Genomic DNA, 21931 nt, shown 5'->3' with positions numbered 1-21931 from the left:
ACTGTGGATGCACCAGGTGGGACTGGGCTCCACAGCTCTGCATTCTGATTGGCTGTGGTTTTCTGAAGTGGTTTCCAGCTGTTGCAAAGGGAAGTGTCTTGATGAGGAGTGAAGACTATACTTACCTGTGGGTATTAAAAAAAAACATATTTATAACGTGGTTAGGGACTGTGTTGGGTATACCCAAAAAGTCTCACCATCCTGACTGCCTAAACACGAGATGAACAAAAACAAAAACAAAACCAATAGGCAAGCTAACGTGAATGGGGAAAGCCTGTGAGGAGGCCTCAACTGATACACAACAGGCAGCCATGGAGTGCTGAGAGCAGAAGAAGTCATCTTCCCCACAGCAGAGCAACCAACTGGGCATCCAATGGCAAATGCTCAGCCCTGAAAGTGTGCATACATGCAACATTACACAGACTAAGCAGTTGTGCTTCTGTTTAGGAATATGTGTGTTTGTGTGTATGTGTGTGTATGTATGTATGTATGTATGTATGTATGTATGTATATGTAATAACAATTAATGAAAACGAGGTCATGAATTTGAAAGAGAGCAAGGATGGATATATGGGAGTGTTCGGAGGGAAAAAAGGGAAGGGAAAATAATGTAATTATAATCTCAAAAAATAAAACAATTATTTTTAAAAGCATGGTCAGACTTATTGAATAGCTCATCATAACAGGAGACACACGATAGCTTGTTATTATTGTTGGAGATATTCATTACTATGTTCTGAAGCATCATTTGAAACATTTGATGTTTGCATAAATATCGTTCATCACGGAAACACTAACGCTGGGTTAGAAGGTGAAACAAGTGTAATAAACACACTAACGTTAATATTAAAAAGTGTTTCAATGGTGAGGCTGGGAAGATGGCTCGGGGGTTAAAGTGCTTGCCCCGCAAACAAGGGGACGGAGTTGGGAAGTCTATCATGCACATAAAACGCTGGGCATGTGCAGCAGTCGGCCTGAAATCCCCGGACACAGGAGGCCGAGATGTGATCCCTCAGCAAGCTCACTAGCCCAACTAGCTGAATCGACAAGCTCTGAGTTCAACCAGCCATCCTGCCTCAATACAGAAGATGAGGAAGGGGCGGAGCAACAGAGGAAGACACTGCGGTCAGCTTTTGACCTCCACTCACATGCAGACACAGCTGCCTTCTAACTACGACACGTAAAGACACACCAGAAGCCCAGTCTTTCTTTGTTAGCATCTTCTCCATTCTTCTAAGTCAAAGCGAAAGATGTAATTGTCCATTCTAATTTCATCTGGCAGAGCAGTTGAGCAGTTTCTTATCCACGTATTATGACTGTCGTCATGCTGTGGGCAAAACTCCCCAACAGAGACAGTTTACAAGAGCAAGGTTTGGTTTGGGCTCTCAGGTTCAGGGCATCTCGGTCCATCCTGGCAGAGAAGGCACGGCGGAGCAGCTTCTGTGACTGCCAGGGTTTGAGGCAGTGCCTGTTCACACCAGAAAACAGACAACAGTGGGAGTCAGAAACAGGAAGAGCACGTGACTTTCAAAGGCCTCTACTGGACTGTTCCCACCCGGCAGGCCCCACCTCCCAAAAGTTCCACACCCTCCAGATGAACAGGGTGAGCCTGCAGCAGCGTTGCTGATTCATATTATAGCACCCGCCTACCCTCCCTAAGTCTGCAGTGGCTACTTCCGGGGCTTTAGAGAATCTTTTTTTCTGATGTTCTATAGCGTTCATGGGAAGGAGACACTGTTCCTTCTAGAAATGCTAGAAGCATCCAAGAACATTGAGAGTCGCTTGAATGTGCTTTGACGGAAGCTGGCATGCTTGGAAGCACCTGATGACACCAGTAAGCTGTGGGACATGTGGCAAATGATGGGCCCGGGAGACTCTCCAGAGAATGCTATTGCCACCAATGGGAGCATGTGTTGGGTGACATACGGGGAGATCTGAGAACCACTGTGTGATCTCAGGCAACAGTGCTTACCCTTAAACATCATTTTTCCTACTTATAATATAGGAATCACCTATGATCCAAGGATCAGGGAGAATCATTCATTTGGCCCTAGCTCCCCCGAAAATGTGTATTGAACTCCTCCTGTGCAAGGCACTGTGTTTCACGCAGATCAGACAAATAAAGTCCCTGTTCTCGTACAGCTAGGAGTTTTAGTTAGCAAAGAATGTCAGTTAACAAATAAGAGTTGGAGAGCTGGCTCAGTGGTTAAGAGAGCCTGTTGCTCTTGCAGGGGACCTAAGTTGGAGTCCCAGCACCCGCATGGCAGATCACAACTGTCTGTAACAAGAGTTCCAGGCCATCTGATGTCTCTTCAGGCCCCCGAGGACACCACACACGCATGTGGTGCACAGACATACATGCAGGCAAAACACTCACACGCATAAATAAATCTAAAGCGGAATGATTAAGTGAAGTATATAACATGTTAATGCTGCTCTGTGGGCACACTGTGTGTTGCTGCTACTCTGTGGACAACTGTGTGTGCATTGGTATATTTTAAAATGAGGTAACCGAAAGAAGTCTCGGGAGAAACAGCTACTGAGTCAGACAGACTTGAGGGGGCAGAGGAGCCAGCCATACAGACATCTGGCAGGGAAAATGCAAGTGCAGGACTGGAGCAGTAGCTCAGTGGGTAAAGCACCCAGCGTGCAAGCATGAAGACCTGAGTTCAAATCCCCAGTACACATGTAAAAGCCAGGTGTGGGATGTGACTCTAAAGCTGGAGGTGGGATCAGGTAAGTCCGGCGGCTCACTGGCTGCCCAGCCTAGCTGAAATGGAACACTCCAAGTTCAGTAAGGGACCTTGTCTCAGAAAAATAAGGGTGACAAAGGAAGACAGCCAATGTCTACCTCTAGCCACCTCATGCATTCACATGTGCACATGCATGCATAGCACGCTCACGCGCGCGGGCGCACGCACACACACACACACACACACACACACACACACACACAGGCACAAGGGCAGAGGCCCTCAGATTCCGTGTGGCTGAGTTGCAGTAAAGAGAGTGTAGGGGAGTTCGGTAAGAAATGTGGACTTACCATGATGTCAGCAGGCAGAGCCGAATGCACAGAGCATCAAAGCCTGCTATAAAAGCTTGTCTTTTTTACTGAGTCAGAATCGAGGATGCTGAGGCAGGGGGAGGAACATGACCTATTTCACATCTTAATAGAATCTTTCTGGCCTCACTGGTGGAAAACAGAAGAAAAGAGACAGAGCACAAAAAAAAGACCTGTCAGGCCGCCTTTGCGATGGTCGCGGTGAGAGGCAGTGGCGGTTTGGATCAAGATGGCGGCTGTGGACTGAAATAGGTTGGTTCTAGGTAGCTCCTGTAAAGCGCTCTGCAGTTTCTGGAGCTTGGTAAGAACTCAGTGGGTGATGACGGTGATGATATTATTAAAAATATAGTGGGGGAAAGTGTGAAGTCAGAGGCAAAAGACAGATATAACCTTCCGTGTGCCAGGCTTATCTGAATGAGGGGAACAGAGCCAGGAACCTGGGATAATAGCAGCCTGGGCATCAAGGGTAATCTCAGAGGAACTATTTTGGGACCAGGAAAAAAAAGGTTGTTGTAAGCTTCAAAGGTACCACATGGGTGCTTGAGCGAAGGAGCTGTCCCTGAGCCAGCGGCTCCCGAGAAGCAGGGAACGAAGGATTAAAGTCAAGGTCAGCTAGGGGACTCTGGATCCAGGGGCTGGGAGAGTTACCATGAGAACACCTTGTAGATTTGTATGATCCAAGATATATCAGGCAGAAATCCCCTGGCAACTTCAGCACTGCCTTAGCACCTAACGCCATTTGTGCACATCCATTTTTCCCAGGCAGTATTCAAACAGGCAAATACATAGCTAGTCTGGTCTTCCAGTGACCCCTTGCCCTGTCGATGCCGCCCCCAACCACCAGGAAAGACACCAACACCGGGAACTCTTCTTGCCTCAGTTTATTCAGGATCCTGGACTACCGGAGCGACCCCGGGAAAAGCTCCCACAGAACCTTTATAGTGTGCCTGATCCTATCAGAGACTGCCACGTTGTTGCTCTTGGTTGGTGCGTTCGGATCACGCCACCTCACGCTATGCCTTCAGGCATGCGCATAAGGGGCTTGCTCACTGCGCCATGCGCAAAAGGGGCGCATTGTGCCGGGGAAGCAGCAGGGGGCGCTGCTATCTGTGGCTCTCCACATTGCCCCTCCAGGAAGTAAGTCCTGGATACTTTGCTATGAAGAAAGGAAGGTGCTACTTGCTTCCAGGGCAGCATTGTCTTCTTCAGTGAGTTTAAGGTTACCAGACTCCGTCCTATATCTGAATCACAACCCCCGGGGTCTACACATGTTCTGCCCAGGCCTCCTGCTGCCCGTGGGAACCAGCTCTCTATAATTGTATGAGAGGTTTGGAAGGCAAGCTGGGCACACACCAGACTAGCAGAGCTGTGGCAGGCCACCCGATGGAACCCCAGACAAATGTCCGCCCCCTACAAAGAACACTTCCTTGGGTTGTAAGGAATGACTGGCCTGAAGGCATGCCTTTATTTTGCCTCAGTCTTCACACAGGTTCTAGAACAACAAAGTAAAGCACCCCACCTCTGAGCTGTCCGTACACCCACCACTTGCTGCAGGTGACTGCTGAGCCTTTGGAAGGTGGCTAGTAAATCGTATTTCCATCCAACTAGATTTTCAATTTACAGAGCCTCATGTAGGTGGTAGTGACCTAACTGGACAGTACAGTTCTAATATGTTTACCAACTTTAGCCCTAACCTTCTTCTCTACTAGATAAATGTCACTGTTGGGGCAGGGGGTGTAGTTTAGTGAGGGAAAATGCTTCCTTCGCAAGTATGAGGATCTGAGTTCAAACCTCTCTTTCCGTACAAATGCTGGGTGTGGTAACAAGAACGTCCGTAGTCCTGGCACTTCTGTGGGGACGTAGGAGGGGAACACAAGGGAAACTAGAAGCTTCTAGCCAGCTGACCTGACAAATGCAACAAAACAAGAAAGGGAGGAAGGTGAGGGCCAGCACACCCGAGACATCATCCTCTGCCTCTGCAGGTGTGACCGTGGCAAGCACAAATCCATAGCCACAGTGCATGTGTACATCCTATACATACAAACATGCATGCATGTGCACACACACACACACACACACACACACACACACACACACACACACACGGACATTCACAAGGATGCCACTATCTCTGGGTTTAGGGTCCCTATTTTAGTAACCTAGCTAGCAGATAAAGAGCCCAATCCAGTGAGCACTGGAGCCAGCCTTGGACCACCAGATGTTCTAATTGATGGAGAAGCCAGGTGTCCCTGTGAGCCTCAGTTCTCCCATCTTCCTCTCAAGAAAATGAGGGACTTGAGCTACTCTGAAATTCTTGAGATTCTTTGCAACTAACACTGTCTTCTTACTTTCTGTCAAGGCTCATCATGACTTCTGAATGAAAGCAAACAATTTCGCGATAAAGATATAGAACATTCCAAGTCCTTCATTGGTTTCTAAATCCATCCCATCCTTGAGGGGGGGGGGGAAGCAAGTTGGCTCCTTGTCCATATTCTCTAGATTTACAATGGAAAACCTCAAGGCCAACTACAGAGGAAGTGGCAGGAGCCACCCCAGTGCCAGGCTCTGAAAATAGCAATTGTAGCAGCCCAATCCGAGGCTGCTGCTGCTACCCCACAAAGTGGAATGTTTTGCTGTTGTTTATGTAGCTTACCTAGGCAATTAAAATCAGAGGAAGAAGAGAGTGGCAGCTTCAGATGGGTTGCACTACCTCTAGAGGGAGGGGAAGGCAATCGAGGGCTGTAAGAATCCCCCTTGAAGTGAAAATTTTGCTACCATTACACAAAAGTGGTTGCTGAAGGCATCGGCCAGGACAGACAGCAAGCTGTGGACGTCGGAGACGAGGCTGGTGCTGGAATGGGAAGCATCTTTCTTCTATCGCTGACAAAAAGGTGCCTGCCCCACTGCTGTACCATCTCTCATTTGATCCTTTCAACAACCCTGTGACACAGCTATAACGAGAGGTTAAGAAACAGCCAAGGTCACACAGATGACAAACGACAGAGCCAGAGTCCCAGGCCAGGTCACCTCCATCCAGAACCTTGCCCCGCCCCTCTCCCCACCCCCCTCCCCCATGCCCACGGGAGAAGATGCCTGAGACATCAGCAAGATTGGGAGGTGGGGTTGTTTTTTGTTAAGATTTGTATCCTACTTACTTCCAGAAGACTTGAGGCAGCTTAAAGGTGAACGCAGGAGAGAGGCATCTAAGGATAACACTCTTGCTGATGAAAGCAAAAGAAATAGATAGTTTCAGACACCTGAATGAAACAGATCCTCACACTTGGCCGTTTCATTTGGTCTCTTAACTTTCCTGGCAGCTAAACCGAAAAAGAGAAACATATTGGATTGCATAGATTTGTGTTTTCTGACAGCATAAAGAATACATATTCATCTCTAGAGACAAAATGTTTTCCTGGAATTAAACCTAGGTAGGAATTCATCCTGTGGGTCCTTAGCTAAAGAGCAAGAAGCTGTTGTACTCATCAAAATGAGGGATGATGTTTAGGTCACCTTGTAGTGTCATGAGTGCATGGAATATTGCTAACTGGAATTCCACAAAAGGGTCAGAGACACGGCAACGGCAACAGAGGGCTGCTTTTGTTGACCCTCTATAAAGACAAAAGATGCAATATGCTAAAACTTGCCTCAGTGAAGGGTTTCCTGAGCATCCCGGGCACCATGAGTGAGGACTTTGCCTTATGGGGTTTAACAATGCAAGAGAGCCTCAGAGGGTACCAATGATGAAGGGTTACCACGCATGATGGCTAGTGGGAAGTGTAAGCAGTAAAGCCAATGAGACATCACTTGAGGCAACAGGCATCCATCTGCAGGCTTAAAGCAAGGTATGTAGATGTTTACTGTCCAGTCATTCATTCGGAATGATTGACGAAGACGCCGTCTCAAAGCCCTACCCTGCGCAGAATAGAAAGAACAGGAATCATCCTGGTTTTTTTGTTGTTGTTGTTGTTTTTTTTATCCTCTAAGCTTAAGAACTGATCCAGGATGCCTTGACCTTGGATCATTGCTGTTTGGGATTGGCTATTTCTTTGCACTGAGGGGCTGTCCTGTGCATTATGAGATATTGATAGCAGCATCCTTGACCTCCACCTACAATGTCAGTGGCAACCAAGAATTTCTGCAAAGAGTGCCAAATGAGTCCTGCCCTGGTTGAGAATCGTTGATCTATTATATAAGAGAAAGGTGAACACACACACACAGAGAGAGAGAGAGAGAGAGAGAGAGAGAGAGAGAGAGAGAGAGAGAGAGAGAACAGAGAATTCTAATGATTGCAGTGCAGTGACTATAAATGGCTACAGTGACCCTAAGGCAGGGAAGCTCTCTCTCTTATCAAGGAAAGCAATAAGGACGCGCAGAGATTAAAAGAAAGGGAGGAGACGTTTAAGCTGAGCTTTGATGGATTTGCTTAGGTTAGCACACCACCGTGCGCCTGTAAGGAGAGAAATCAAGGTCAGCTTGGAAATGATGGGGGAGGGGCTCTAAGTATCAGGCAGCAGGTTCAGAGCCGATCCAAAAGTCCTGGCCGAGCTCTGAAAGTTTTTGGGGGGAAAAATTGCCCAACCTGACCAAAGAAAACAGTAAACTGCTATATTAAGACTGCGTACTACAGCTGGGTGGTGGCGGCGCACTCCTGTAATCCCAGCACTTGGGAGGCAGAGGCAGGCAGATCACTGTGAGTTCGAGGCCAGCCTAGTCTACAAAGGGAGTCCAGGACAGCCAAGGCTACACAGAGAAACCCTGTCTCAAAAAACAAACAAACAAATAAACAAACAAAAAAGACTGCGTACCACAATTTGGAGTCTTTCTACTACCCACGTCAAATGGCAATTCCCAACGGGAATGCAGCCCTTGAGGAAAAAGGTTTTTTTTGTTGTTGTTCTGGGTATTTGTTTGCTTGTTTGGAGAGGGAGGGGTTTTGTGACAGCATTTCTCTGTGTAACAAATCCTAGCAGTCCTGGACTTGCTTTGTAGACCAGGCTGGTCTTGAACTCACAGAGATCCGCCTGCTTCTGCCTCCCAAGTGCCGGCATTAGAGGCGTGTGCCACAATGCCTGACCCTGGAGGAATTCTTAAATCTCAGAAGTAGAGTCCTCATGAATGGTATTGATGCCCTTAAAAAAGGGACTCAGAGATCTAGCTACCCTAGTATGGGGCAGGAGACAGTCAGGAGGTTCCCTCTGACAGGAAAAGGACCCTTGCCAAACCTGGGCTCTGTGGTACCTAGACCCAGGCCTCCTCAGCACACAGAGCAAATCTCAGCCACTCAGTTTCAAATATTTCCTTAGAGTCATCTATGGAGACTGAGACACAGAGTAAGAGGGAGAGGAAAAACCGGGAGATTAGAAGGAACACGGCAGCCCAGATGAGAGGCTCAGACACTGAGAGACAAAAATCCACAGAGCAGAGGAAACACACTGCATGGAACAGCATGGGATGAAAGAGAAGCCAGGCACCTGAGGAAATGCGCCTTCCATCACGTGCATGCACACGCCCGGTTAGACAAGAACACACATCACCCATGAACCTCTAAAGACTTGACAGAACCCCCACAGTTGCTGCCTTTATAACTGTGGACTCTGCCATGAGATTGCCTACAGGAAGAGACAAAGGGGCACTGGTTCTTGCCCTGCCTTTGAGACAAACCATCTGTGACCAAAACTGCCAAGAAGATGCCCAGAGACCTGTGAGTGTCTACACGTGCTGGGTTGGCTTTAACCTTATCCTCGCTGGCCAGCTCTAGTCTCTCCTCCCCAAGTCTTTCACTCTTGGCTCTGCTGAGTGTGGCCTTGAAAGCAGAGCAGGGAGAAACTTCTTAGGCCACATGACCTCAAGCCTTAGTACTGGACACATTTTATGATCTCTCTACTCTTTCCTGTACATTGCTCCATCAGGCTGAATAAATATTGACTAGCCTATAAAACACAAAGCCTCGTATTTATACACCCTCCCCTCCAGAGGCTGCTGAAGGTCTGCCTCAGACAACGGTGTGCCTGCGCCTACGCCTGTGCCTGCAGAGGCCTAGGAGCCCTACCGCAGAGCAGACATGGGCCCCAGCTGTCAGGGCGGGGTCCGCTCTCCTGGGAGACGGCCTGCAATGGCAGCAGACACAGGGTTGGCAGGTGCTAAGTAAGCACGGTGTTTCTGTTTCCTTGGGAATGGCTGCTTTGTGCCCAGTGGGAACATTTTCATTACAAACAGCCAACACTAGGCCTGTGGAATGCCATGAAGAATTCTGACATTTTTGTCTCTCTGCTGCCCTGAGCTCTGGACTTTGAATATTTGAAATTGTCATCTCATGGTTCCAAGATGGCAGCTGGAGGTCCAACCTAAAGGCCAGGGGGAGGGTAGTAATTTGTTTCTCTCTGGTGAGAAGCCCTTGGCGATTTACTTGATATTTTTATGGCTATAACACAGTCCTGTGAGGAATCTGCTGCCATGGGGGTAGGGGAGTGGCTTATCCCCTGGACACAAGGGGGAACACCACCTGACCTGAGCCCAGGAGCTCTTTGCCTGATCCAAATACTAGTTGTAGACTAGGCTCTGAGTGGACTCTGCCACCAACTGCCCAGGGTCATGGGCAGGCAAGGTACCACTGCAAGCAGTTAAGATCTTCAGCAAGTGAGCCTCCATGGAGTACGGCCACCCTGTCTTTCTTCTCTTTCCTGAAAAACAGGGAGCCAGGCCTCTTGAGGGGCCCTGGGGATCAGAGGTAGCCCCACTCCCACTAATCTGAAGGAGGCAGATGCCATTAGTGGATGAAACTAAGGCAGGAGAACCATCTGGGCCAGTGTCAGAGTCCAGTTCTGCCATTTGCTCAGCTGTGTAACCACAGGTGCTGTGAGGCAGGGTCCAGGCAGCAGGCAGGGATCACGGCACGCACACCTCCCAAAGGGATTTTGAATAAAGACAAAGTTTAAGGGGAACAAGAGCAAGAATCCCAAGACAGCATGAAGGCCTCTGCTTCAGATGGCAGCTGCCCCTAAGAAGGCAAAAGGGGGACATTGTAAAGCCCATGGCGCCGGCTCAGACCTCTAAGGGGACAATGTTCAGCTAGGACTGGAGTCTCCCAAGGGACACACAGAAGCTGTTTCTGGAGTGCTAGAGAAACTACCCAGTGGGTGCGGGCTCTGCTCCAGTGGATGCACCAAGCTCCTGTGTTGCTCACAGAGATCGGAAGTACAGCGAGACGCCTCAGGCCCTAGAGGAAGCAAACCCATCATGTTCTTATGGTCTACTAGGCTCGGCTTGGCACTCACTACGGGCAGAGCCTCCCAGAGAAGGTAGGCTTGCATTTAGAGGCAATGGCTTAGTCACAGGAGCATCACGTAGTTTTAAAGCTGGCCCTTCCTTGCCTCAGCTGTAAAGTGAGGGAAAGATGACCTGACTGAAGCTTAGCAGATATGAACCACTGTTAGGTTCTGTTTGCCAAAGATGAAACTGTCCTCCTCATGGAAAATGTGCGATTTTTTTCCTTCTGTGAAATTTGCTTAGTTCCAGAGAAAAATCTCTTTGGGGACGGGGATGAAAAGACCGCTCTGGAATAGTCACATAGATAAGATTGTGGCCATACTTCCTACCCTATGTAAGCAGTGAAATACTTCTGGTTGGAGGGCTGGTTCTCATAAGCATTAGCTGAGCCATGCCACGTGCTAATAGAGAAAGAAAGACTTAGCCAGCGTGGTGGCGCACATCTGTGATGCCAGCACTAGGAGGGGCAGAGGCAGGTGAATCTCTGTGAGTTCGAGGCCAGCCTGGTCTACGAAGTGAGTCCAGAACAGCCAAGGCTACACAGAGAAACCCTGTCTTGAAAATAAAACAAACAAACAAACAAAAGCTTTCTCCTGATATCTCTGCTTGACTGAATTCTCAGCAAGGGGAAATTCCTCCCATAAGAAATGCACACATTTTGTTTAATTGCTTGGCGCTTTAGATCCTGGGACTGGCCTGAACTACAATGGGCATTAACAAACAGGAGTTATAAATCATGGGACATTGTTATTTTAATTTTTAAAAAAATTTAAAGGTGAAGAGAACTTGGCTAAGATAGCTAAGTCACCCACTAAATAAATGACAGGACCCAGGATAGAGCCCTGGAGCCCGTTTCGTTCCCTGACAAGGACAAAAAGTGTGGTATTGGTTTTATTCTGTGAGACAATGGGGTGGGGTGTATGCTACAAAAATGATGCATCCATGGATGAGAAGAGGCCATATCTGTTTCTCCATCAACGTTTGCTCTTGATTACCCTCACCGGTACCCAATTGCTGAGGCATCCAGGTGGTGCCACTGTGGAGACTCAGATGCACTCCATTGACTTTTGCCTCTGTGCCCTTCGTGCATGGCCTTACCTTCCTGCCCATGGACAGCATCAGCATCAGCATCAAAGGCTGAGCCCAAACTCCTTAGAGAGATGTAAGGAGCTAGCCAAGAATGCTACCCACATATCCAATCATCCCAAAGCCGTCCCCTTTGGCTTTGAGACAGGGTTAAGGATAATCAAAGGACTGGATCATTGGAAACCTCTTCCTTAGACCCAGCTGTGGCATTTGTCCAGGGTGCCTTATGGAAAGAATGGGAGCCAAGCTGCAGGGACTCATAGCAAGCTCCAGTTCAGGACAACCCAGAGCCTGTCGCCTGCTGGTATTGTTTCTTTCCTGGGGCCAGAGGCATCACCTGATTGGGGTCTACTGACGCTCTATGCTTGTTTCCCTCCTAGGTTCAAAATGAAGCTTTCCTGGGCCCATCAGACCCCGGCCTGCCTGTGTTTTCCCAGGCTAAGGGCTGGAGATCCGGAGCTTACAAATAGCCTTGTTCGCCCGCTTCCTCCAAAATTATATACGAAACCAGAGAGGATCATGAAACCAGGGAGGATTGTGGGTGTGGAAGGAACTGAAAAAGACTAGAAGAGACCAAGATTTGTGTGTGCTAAACCACCTCTGTCACCTGCTTTGACCTGAAAGTGCTCTTTGTGATCTTAGAGCCTCGACGCTACAGGTGGAAGCAGGGGTCTGAGGAGAGGGGACCTGGGCATAAAGTGATTTCAGGTTAGGCCTGATAGACAAGGGAACATTGGAGGGGACAGGTTCAGAGAAAGGCACTGTTTTAAACATAATATGACTGAAGAACCTATTAGCTACTCAAGCAGATCTGCCTGACAGACAAATAACTATGCATATTGAGGGGGAGAGAAAGTGAGGGGAAAAGAGGGAAGGGGGAGAGAGAGAGAGAGAGAGAGAGAGAGAGAGAGAGAGAGAGAGAGAAATCGCTGTATCATGCTGTCCTGCCTATAGTTGAAATTCCACATTCTGTGGAGATGCAGCCAGTGAGCCTGTGGAAAACTACTGAAGACTCCCTTGCACCACAGACTCTAAGTTTGAATGAAAGACTGGCTGGCTGCTTCCAAGAAATATTTTTGTGAGCGCGTTGAGGGCTTCTTTCTTTTAACCGAAGCACTTGACTTGGCCAGCAAGGCCACATTGCATTTCTTTCACTGCAGTGCACACACACACACACACACACACACACACACACACACACACACACACACGGATCACTCTGAGCAGGTTCCCAAGAGACTGGAGACAGAAGCTCTGCTGGCCCTTAAAGGGCAGTCATCTTCCTGTCACCCCCCTTCTTGCCTCTGTGTCCTTCATGGATGTCCCAGCCTCCCTCCCAGGCCACAGCCAGGCTACAGACACATATGGGAGACTGCACTCAAACCAGAAGTGTTTGAGTGAGCTGGAATGCGGGGGGGGGGGGGGTGTTGAACCAAATGACATAAAAGTGTCCAGTTATTGAAACATTAGAATGTTCTGAGCTGCTTGGGAACTGATAGCTGGTAGCCTCTACCCTGAACTTCCCACTGGGTTTACAAAGAGCGCCCCATGCTGGAGACCACGCCCTTTTCTCAGACAATAGAAGGTAACTGTTGGCTACACTGCGTCACCCTGGATTCCCTCTCCAGCTGCAGCAGAAGGCCCTCCTGTTGGGTTGATGTCCATGCTAGAGGGACTGACTGTTTAAATACAGTGTCTCATCTGTGCCTTCGGGCATCCAGTCACGACAGCCTACTGCCAGTCTGTAACAGAGGCACAGCTGGGAAAGGACCCCAGGCCCATTAATACCCCAGTCTTGTCATAGCCAGCTCTAGACACCTTCCCCCACTGTCCTCTTCCTGCCTCTATGGTGCTTCTCTTATCTGACAGGGCACTCTGCCCCTAGGAATTTTTAGATTGTCAGGCCCAGACAGCTCTGGTCTGAAATCTATCCTGTCCGTTTAAGGAGAGTTTGAATAGATCTTCTTTGATCTAGTGTTGGCTGGCTTTATAATGTTTCTCTCCAAGGGAAATCATAGTCCTCATTTCCAAGTTCTTGGGGATACCTCACTCTGGCGAGCCCCACACACTGTCTACCCACGGGAGCTTAATCTTCATGGAATCCATCAGAGTTAAAGCTGCAGAGACCTTAATACTCATTTAATCCAGCCCTCTGGTTTTATAGGCCAGGTAACCAAGGACCAGAGAAAGAATGGCAGGCCGAATCATTATTTATAATGGATATAATATTTACAGCCAGCACAAATCACAAAGAAGACATTAATAAACTGAGCACACCAGAAAGCTGTTCACTCCGGTTTTTTCATAGCGACACAAGACGAGTGACCTTCCTGGGCAGACGGAGACCAATGTTCACTGAGAGGACAAGGAGAATGAGTATAGCAGCAAAAATCTGTGGGCAGAAACCTCTGCTCTTGTCTGATAAAAAGAGGCGAAAAACTCCAGATAGAAGTAGGAGAGCGCCTGTGAATGGGAGCCAAGGGTCTGGATCATATATGATATTAACATAAGGGCTAGTGTCCCCACCCCAAGGACGGGGATGGGGCGGGGGAGGGGGGCACCTGAGGTTCTCATCCTAGCCACCTTGATTAGTGTTCTCCACCACAGAGGAGTTTCTGGGCGCCCCCCCTCCACGCCAAACGTGTCAAAGTTACTGTTCTATGGCCTCTCGTCATTCCATGTGCTTTCCATATTACCCCATCCAATTCCCTTGATGCTCAGGCAAGCCTGAATTATTTTCCGATCCTGGGAACCCAAATCCCCAACCCTCAGTCCTCCCAAAGGTCGCTACTCAGAGGCAGAGTCAAAATTGGGATCTGAGACATCCCTGAAGCACTTTTGGGGGGGAGTGAATTGGTCCCCACTTATTTATTGCCAACCCCAGGACCTCAGATTGCAGACGCACTTGCAGACAGGTTCTTTATAGAACTCAGGTTGGATGTGGTCATTGGGTGGGCTGCAAGCTGACTTCCGTCCTTGTAAGAAGCTGACCCAGAAGGAGGGAAGATAGTGTGTAAGGGGGGAAATGGCCATGTATAAGGCAAACAAAGAAGCCTCAGGAGGAACAGCCAGCATCTCTAACAGCCAATATCTTTACCTTGGACCTTATCACCCTTCACAACAGGGAGGAAACATACAGCTCTGCGGTTGAAGCGAGGATCTTTGTTACGGTCACCCCAGCAACTTCATGAAGCCCACGTCCACAGTCACTGCATCATCATGTGGGCACCATGCCAACCAGCTCTATCAAGCCCTGAAGCAGCTCAGATGAACAGGCTGTTCTTAAAATCACATTTCCTAGTCAAACTTTAAAAAAAAAAAAGTAATAATTCTCTTTGGTGATAAAGACTTTGAAGAGGCACCAAAAAATAGCCATGGCCAAAAAGGCCATCTTTCCCTCTCTTTGTCTCTTTACTAATGGACAGTGCCCAGAAAGGCAAGACAGATGGCTTCTTGGAGAAAACTATCATTTCCTAATAAATGAGTGAGAATTTAGGGCCTCAGCTGACAAGGAATTTTATCTTGTTCTCCCAGCATCTGCCTGGAAGAGAGAGAGAGCAGACAAAGACAAGAGACAGTTCTCTTGCTCCCTCCCCCCACCGCCCCCACACGCGCGTGCACCCACACACACACACACAACTTATTCTAATACATGATTGGGAGTGGGGGGGATGGTAGAGTCCACTAGTGGAGCCCCTTTCTCCTTTGAGCCTCCCTCTGCTCATGCTTCAAGCAAAGCATCATGGGGTTTCTCAGGACACAGGCAAGTAATTGCAGAGGTCTCCTGGGGAGAATAACTCTGATGTTACCTCTTGGAAGGTCACTGGGAAGTGCTTAGGGCAGAGGGAATGGGAGCCAGTCGAGGCCAGAGGGCTGAATAGTAATGGCGCCTATCACCACTAGCTCTTAGCATAATGGAAAAGCTGTTTGCAGGGCAGTGCTGGGGTGGCCTCACACCGAAATGCAATCTTCTGGAACACAGGGTGGGCAGCGACAAGTAGTTTATCTTCCATTACTCTAAGCCGTTAAATCACCCTCAACCCCAATGTCAGCCTACACAGCCAAACCCCTGACTCCCCTGCTGCGGGGGCTCCTGGATGCTCCCTAACCTTCCCGGTGAGTGTAAGTACACGTGGCATTAGGTACGCATTGTTACGGATTGAATAAAGGTACCTGAGTTCTAACTCCTTAGCAGCACGGGATGTGGCCTTATTTGGAGACCAAGTCTTAACAGAAGTAATCAAATTAAAAAGAGGTCCTGGGGTCATGGGCTTTATTGGATATGACTTGTGTCTGTATAAAAAGAGGAAGCAGGACACAAAGGCAGACAGAGGAAGTGACATGTAGAAAGGACAGGGAGGGAGGCCGTTCTCCTCTAAGATAAGGAACGCAAAGATCACCAGGGAATAAGCTGAAGCTGAAGGGAAAGCCTAGAACAGATCGTCCTTCCTGGCCTCAGAAGGAATCAACCTCAGCCACCCTGTGACCTCAGAAGACAGCAGCACTCTGTTATTTAAGCCCCTTCTGGTGAGGTAGTGCTTTGTGGAGGCAGCCCTAGGGAAGAAATACACTTAAAATTCCACCCCCACGGCCACCCCTGAGAAGGAAGGAAAAGGTCTCACCTCAGCAGAAAATAATCTTCTGGCCTGAGGAGATAGGAAGGAGTGAAGAGAACACTGACGTGTTTCATTCACCTTGAGTCGAGTCGGCAAGATTGCAGTTAGCCAGCCGGGGGGGGGGGGGGGGGGGTGCCTAACTAAAAGCCACTTTTCTAAGGTCTTTTTTGTTTTTAAGCAGTGCTGATCTGTCCCGGTCCTGTGAGAGTTACCCATGGTGTCATGAAGAAGCAGTGCTCCTGAACTGACTATAGACTTCCTTAGTAGGGTTGCTTGGTTTAAGAAATGAAAACAGTAGATGACCAGGCAAAGTTGATTTTCAGATAAATACAGTGACTAAGCTTTTAGTGTATGTCTTAGTACAAGATGGAAAAGAAATGCCTCTGTGTTTCGCTGGCCAGCCCTCCCTCACCCTTCAGTCACCCTCCATGTCTCTTTCACCCCCTATGAAGGAGGTGGTCTTTCAGCATACAGGTGCATCAACAGCAAGGTGGTGTGGGTCATGGGTCCTCCCTGCAAAGGCAAGCAAGGCTCTGGAGTTCAAGGTTTTATTCTATGAGGCTCTTGTCATAGAGGCCTTAAAAATCAACCTTCATAGCTAAGGATGGGCATGGGATAGGAATTAGAAGAGGAGAGGAAAAAAAAAAAAAAAGAAGAGGAAAAGGGAAAGGGAAGCCCAGGGGCTCCTGAACTCTCAGGCAAAGCTGGCTCTGGGAGACAACAAAACCAGCAGGGGAGATAGTTTGCGAACCATGCTCCAACGTCCACAGCTTTATCATTCTTAGATATGTAGCCTTTTCTAATGAGAACTGCATTTGCACATTGCGTAAGCTGACCCATTTTATGTGCCTTTTGTCTGCTCTCGGGCATGTAGCTGGGCATCGTGCCAGTGGAGCCTGCACTCTGCCTGGCACATGCATGTAGCATTCAGAGAACATTTGCTGACGGTTAAATGAATGATCACCCTAATAGACATTTTCTCCCATCTCCAGGCCTTGCGGGTCCTTCTTATCCCGGGGATGTGGGGGGTGAGGGTTGGGGGGGGGAGTGGGTGTTGGAATTGTCGGCCCGCTGAGAGACAAGAACCGGAAGCCACTTGGAGCTACAGGTGAGCGAGCAAGCTGAGACAAAGCTGACGGGGTGCATGGCTGAATAAGCATTGCAATATTCATGAACAGCAATCTCGGTGTAGCTTGGGAAGCTAATTTGCATGCCCAAATGGCCAAGATTTGGCATAGGCCAGGGACAGTGAATTGATGGGCTTTCCAGTGGAGAAGATCGTTGGGACAGGGAAAGGCCAGGAGGTTTTGAAATCCAAACAAGCTGCCTAGGTGATGATTTCCCTTTTACATTTTTTATGAGTTGAACTCAGAGCCGTTGATCAGGGGCTGAAAAAAAAAAAAAGGCAGGGAATGTGGCCCTGTTTCAGACACAGCACGTGTACAGTCATTTGGACCACAGGAAAGAAGGAAGGGGGAAAAGACGGAGGGAAGGAACAAGAGAATGCAAGTGGAAATTTCATCTGGCTGGTGCCCAGACCTGGGTTTCCCCTTTCAATAGGAAATGCCCTGCTTGGGCTCAGGAAATCACTGCAAACCTTTGCAAACTGCTTGGTTTCTTTTTAAAGTACAAGACTGGATCCGATGACCTGCACATTAAACCGGTAGGGGGAAAAAAAAAAGACTGCGTGAATGACGGAACGGGACAGCCAGAGGCTGGTAGAGTAGGAACCGCTGCCCCTAGTGTGTGCTTCACAGGTGTTTGAATTCACTGATCAGCTAATAAATCTCAGGTCAGTAAGACACATTAACAGTTTGGACATAGAGCGTCCCCAAGGGTCCCGAGTATTGAAGACTTGGTGCTGGGCTTGTGGTGCCATCAGGAGACTGTGAAAAACCTTAAAGGGGTGGTGCCTAGGGGGAGGAAGTTAGGTTCTTGAGAAGAGGAAGTCAAATCCTTTGAAGGGGACTGTGGGAACTTGGTCACTTCTTTTCCTCTCCTTGTTACCTGAGGTGAGCAGTTACCTCTATTATGGGCTGCAGAAGAGCAAAAGCAACAGGGACAGCTAACTAACCATGGGCTGAAACTATGAGCCTAAACAAGTCTTTTCTCCCTTTGTTTAATTAAGGTATTTTGTCACAGTGATGGAAAACTGACTCGCGCAGACCATTTTAATAAAGGCAGCACGCTCAGCTATGCCCAGGGACCACCACACTGTAGGCACATGAAGGGGACGAGGGAGGCTGTGATCTAATCCCAAAGGGTCAGCTGCCCACCAGCTCTTTAGGAATTGTATCACGGATAGCAGCGTCTTGGGTAGAACCTTGCCCTGTCTGGATCAGCTTGAATTATCTTTCTGTTATGCCTCTGCCCGCGGTGACGGCCAATAAACACGCTGTTTTATTCCCATTGTGATGTACAAGGGAATCCCCTCAATACATCTCATACTATGTATTGAGAAAGTTAAAATTGTGAGATTCCGGACACATAGAGTCCCACTTCTCTTCTTATCACTTAAGGGGTGGAGAGGACCATTCTGCCCTTTTGCACCCCACAAACTCCCTAACTTGCCCTGTAAGATTGCGTCCAGCCATCCAGTGGGGCATCCTGGGTTTTCATGTTCCAGACTCTGTGTTGGGCCAAGGGGTTCCATGTCATAGAATGTAAACATGGATCTCTTCCCTCGTGCGTAGCGGCTTGAAAATTGGCACTGTGCCTTACCATTACCTAGGGAACCTCTTTAAAAGTTCAGGCGCTTGTTTCCCCAAGCTTGTTCTAGAATGATGGGCCCTTGGCATCAAGAAAGGGTAGCGTGATAACCCAGTGATTGGCTACAGGGCATCCAGGTCCTCAGGATTGTGGCCATAGCCTGAAACAGGCTGTTAGTATGTCCTAGAGGCATATTGTCACAACAGAAACACCCAGAAATGCCCAAACACATAAGCAGGGATTGCCCCAACATGAAAATCCCATGTCCCTTTGCCTGATTATTATTCCATTTTGTCTAATTGCATTTTAAAATGCTCAGTGGGAGAAAAAAAAATGCCGAGGTTTTTAATAAATTGAAGGCAGGTCTGCTTTTTAACCTGCAGCAGGTTTTTCAAGAGTCCTGCTGTGGCCGGCTGCTCCGAGGCCCCGGCTCTTTGCAGATGACGGTAATTAGACCACGCTCGCCTCTAGAGTTGAGGGCGGCAAGGCGTCTGGTTGCAGAGTAACTTCTAACTCCCTAGGAGGACACTAGTCATTACGAGGGGTACCCCGTGACTCAGACGTTGTTTTCTTTTTCAGGCAACGTGTGTGGTAATGCTTGTCTTAGGGAACAAGAGCATGCAGGTTTTCTGAGCGCGGGTGCAACCATGATCAAAACCACTTGGACATCCAGCAAAGCCAGATTTAGGCACAGAGGAGCCACCTCTGTCTTTGGTCAAGGGTCCAAAAGGGTCTACGGAGTTTGCAGCCTGTTTTGTTGTCAACCTGAAGGATTCAGATCTGTGTTCTGCTAACTCACAGGGCCTGTGTGTGACCTTATGCAAATTCTTCCACTCCTAGGTTTGATAAGCTTATCCATAAAATGAGGATTATAACAAGGCTAAGGTGTGTGTGTATGTGTGTGTGTGTGTGTGTGTGTGTGTAGGGAATTGAACCCAGGACCTCATGTGTGCTAAGCACTCTCACTACCGAGCTATACCTCTGTGCCGGTTTGTTTCGTCAACTAGACACAAACCAGAGTCACTTGGGAGATGGGACTTCAATTGAGGAATGGCCTCCAACAAATAGGCACGTGACTTTGTCTGTGGCCTCAAACTCACAGCAATCCCCTTGCCTCTGCCTTCCAATGCTGGGATCCAAGGGAGGCACCCACCACCTCCCAGCACCAAGTGCCAGTTTGGAAGATTAAGTGGGTGGAGAAAGCTCTTGGAAACCAGCCCCACCCATTGCAATGGTTATATAAGGGTTCAAAGGCCCTTATTATTTTTGTCATTAGCTCAAGCAGTGGTCTGGTGCTTTGCCAGGCCAGGGCTCTACCTGGAGCCTGAAAGGCTGGTTCCAGAGCTGAAGCTTGCAAAGCAACCATTGCATACTTAGGGCTGCTTGTCTTCAAAGAATTGATGTCCTTTAAAAAAAAATGTAGGCCCCTTATAGTATCTCTAAATCAGTGGTTCTCAACCTTCCTAACGCTGCGACCCTCCCTTGAATACAGTTCCTCATGCTGTGCTGATCCCCAACCATAAAATTATTTTCCTTGCTTCTTCCTAACAGTGATTCTTCTGCTATTGTGTATTGTAATGTAAACATCTACTTGCAGGACACCTGATATTTGATCCCTGTGAAAGAGTCACTGGACCCCCCAAAGTGAGTGCAACCCACAGGTCGGAAACGACTCCTTTAAAGGAACTGTCTGATTTATAAGGTACAAAAGGAGTCTGAACAAAATCAAGCCTGACAGAAATCTGCTAACACGAAATTTCACTCGCCACCCCCCCCACCCCACCCCAAAAGCAAAAATCAAACAAACAAAAGACTTTGAACTTTGAATATATCTGCTCAGTTTTTTAAGGTTTTGAATAAATCTTTACGGCCATGCACATATATGAATTGCTTTTATCTTATGAAAGCGAGTAGCAGGATGTCTCTATTTAGGGGTATTGGAAAAACTGCAAATAAGAGGCCATTTTAAGTCTGGCATGGTGCCTTATACCTTTGGTGTCATAGTCAGAAGACAGAAGCAGGTGGATCTCTGAGTTTGAGACCAGCCTGGTTTTCATAGCAAGCTCCACACCAGCCAAAGCTACACAGTGAGACCCTGTATAAACAAACAAATGAGGAAATAAATGTTAAATACGTCCGAATGTTAAGTTTAATAAGTTAAAATGCTATGTTTAAAGCAAGTTTCTGCTTCGAAGCATAGAGACATGGTTTTTTGTTTTGTTGTTGTTGTTGTTGTTGTTGTTCTAATAGAAAGCTAAGACTGCTCAGTGTATCCACTAACTAGCATCAAGGGATAGCCAAGGATTTACTGCAGAGAGTTGTCAGCACATCCTCACTGGCCTGCTCAGCCTGATCTGTCAGCTGGACTGAGGCCCCTTCTCCCTCATCCACACCCTACCTCAAGCACAGCTGAGCACCAGGCCAAAGCCGGGAGAAGAGAAGCATCTGAAAGGTCTCAACCCCAGAAGTTATATTAGGCACCAGGCAGGCTTAGGAAGGTATCTCAGTAATGGGTAAGATGTAACTGATAATAGTTGAGGCCCGGTGAAAAACGCCTATCAAAATACTTATATTTCTTTCTATGCCACAATAACGTCTGTGTCAGGATATATTATCATATATTTACTTGAAATTTATGATCTACAGGTGGCCGATTTCACTTTCAGTTTTTTGTTTTTTGTTTTTTTACTTTAAATGTGACATGTGGTTATTTCTAAGAATGTGTGCTATAGGTGGGAATCCCGGTGCTTGAGAGGCTGAAGTAGAAGAGCCACAGGTTCTAGGCCAGCCTGGGCTACCTGGCAAGACCATGTCTCAAAGCAAACAAACACACAAAGAGTGTACAATATAGAGTTGTCTAGAGACAAGAAAAAAAAATCACCTATCATTTTGTAAACCAGGCACGGTGACAAATCCTTCAGTGCTTCTTTGCAGCCTTTTCTCTCTCTATGTATAAATGTTTTCCTTTTCTAAATATATTTATTTATGTACAGGTTAAGATTGTAGCTTCTAGCCTTATTCTGTCACTTTACTTTATACTGTAAGCATTTTTTTCTATGCATTGCATCATGGAGGGTGCTAGCAGAAAACGCAGGGCAAAGAGCTACTGCAGCGAGCCTGAAGTAAACACCTTGGGGTGCTTCCCATCACGGCACCTGAGTGTGGTGGATGGAGCAGTTACTGGGCCCCCAAG

The 21931-nt window shown here is 47.9% G+C and overlaps 1 long non-coding RNA gene across 1 annotated transcript in view; it reads right to left on the bottom strand.

The window, feature by feature from the left end:
- Window positions 1-605: 605 nt before the first annotated feature.
- LOC311590094 overlaps window positions 606-21931 on the bottom strand; it is a 39604-nt gene continuing 18278 nt past the window's right edge. Inside the window, exons 2-4 of the long non-coding RNA XR_014776765.1 lie at window positions 6217-6282; window positions 5715-6012; window positions 606-1468 (exon numbers count right to left, since the gene is read on the bottom strand). This is a non-coding gene — a long non-coding RNA (uncharacterized lncRNA). The remainder of the gene's footprint in view (window positions 1469-5714; window positions 6013-6216; window positions 6283-21931) is intronic.

Source organism: Acomys minous, assembly GCF_964271855.1.
Source record: "Acomys minous genome assembly, chromosome: 19".
In the NCBI taxonomy this organism is placed as follows: Eukaryota; Metazoa; Chordata; class Mammalia; order Rodentia; family Muridae; genus Acomys; species Acomys minous.
This window is presented reverse-complemented; position numbering and strand designations above follow the sequence as displayed.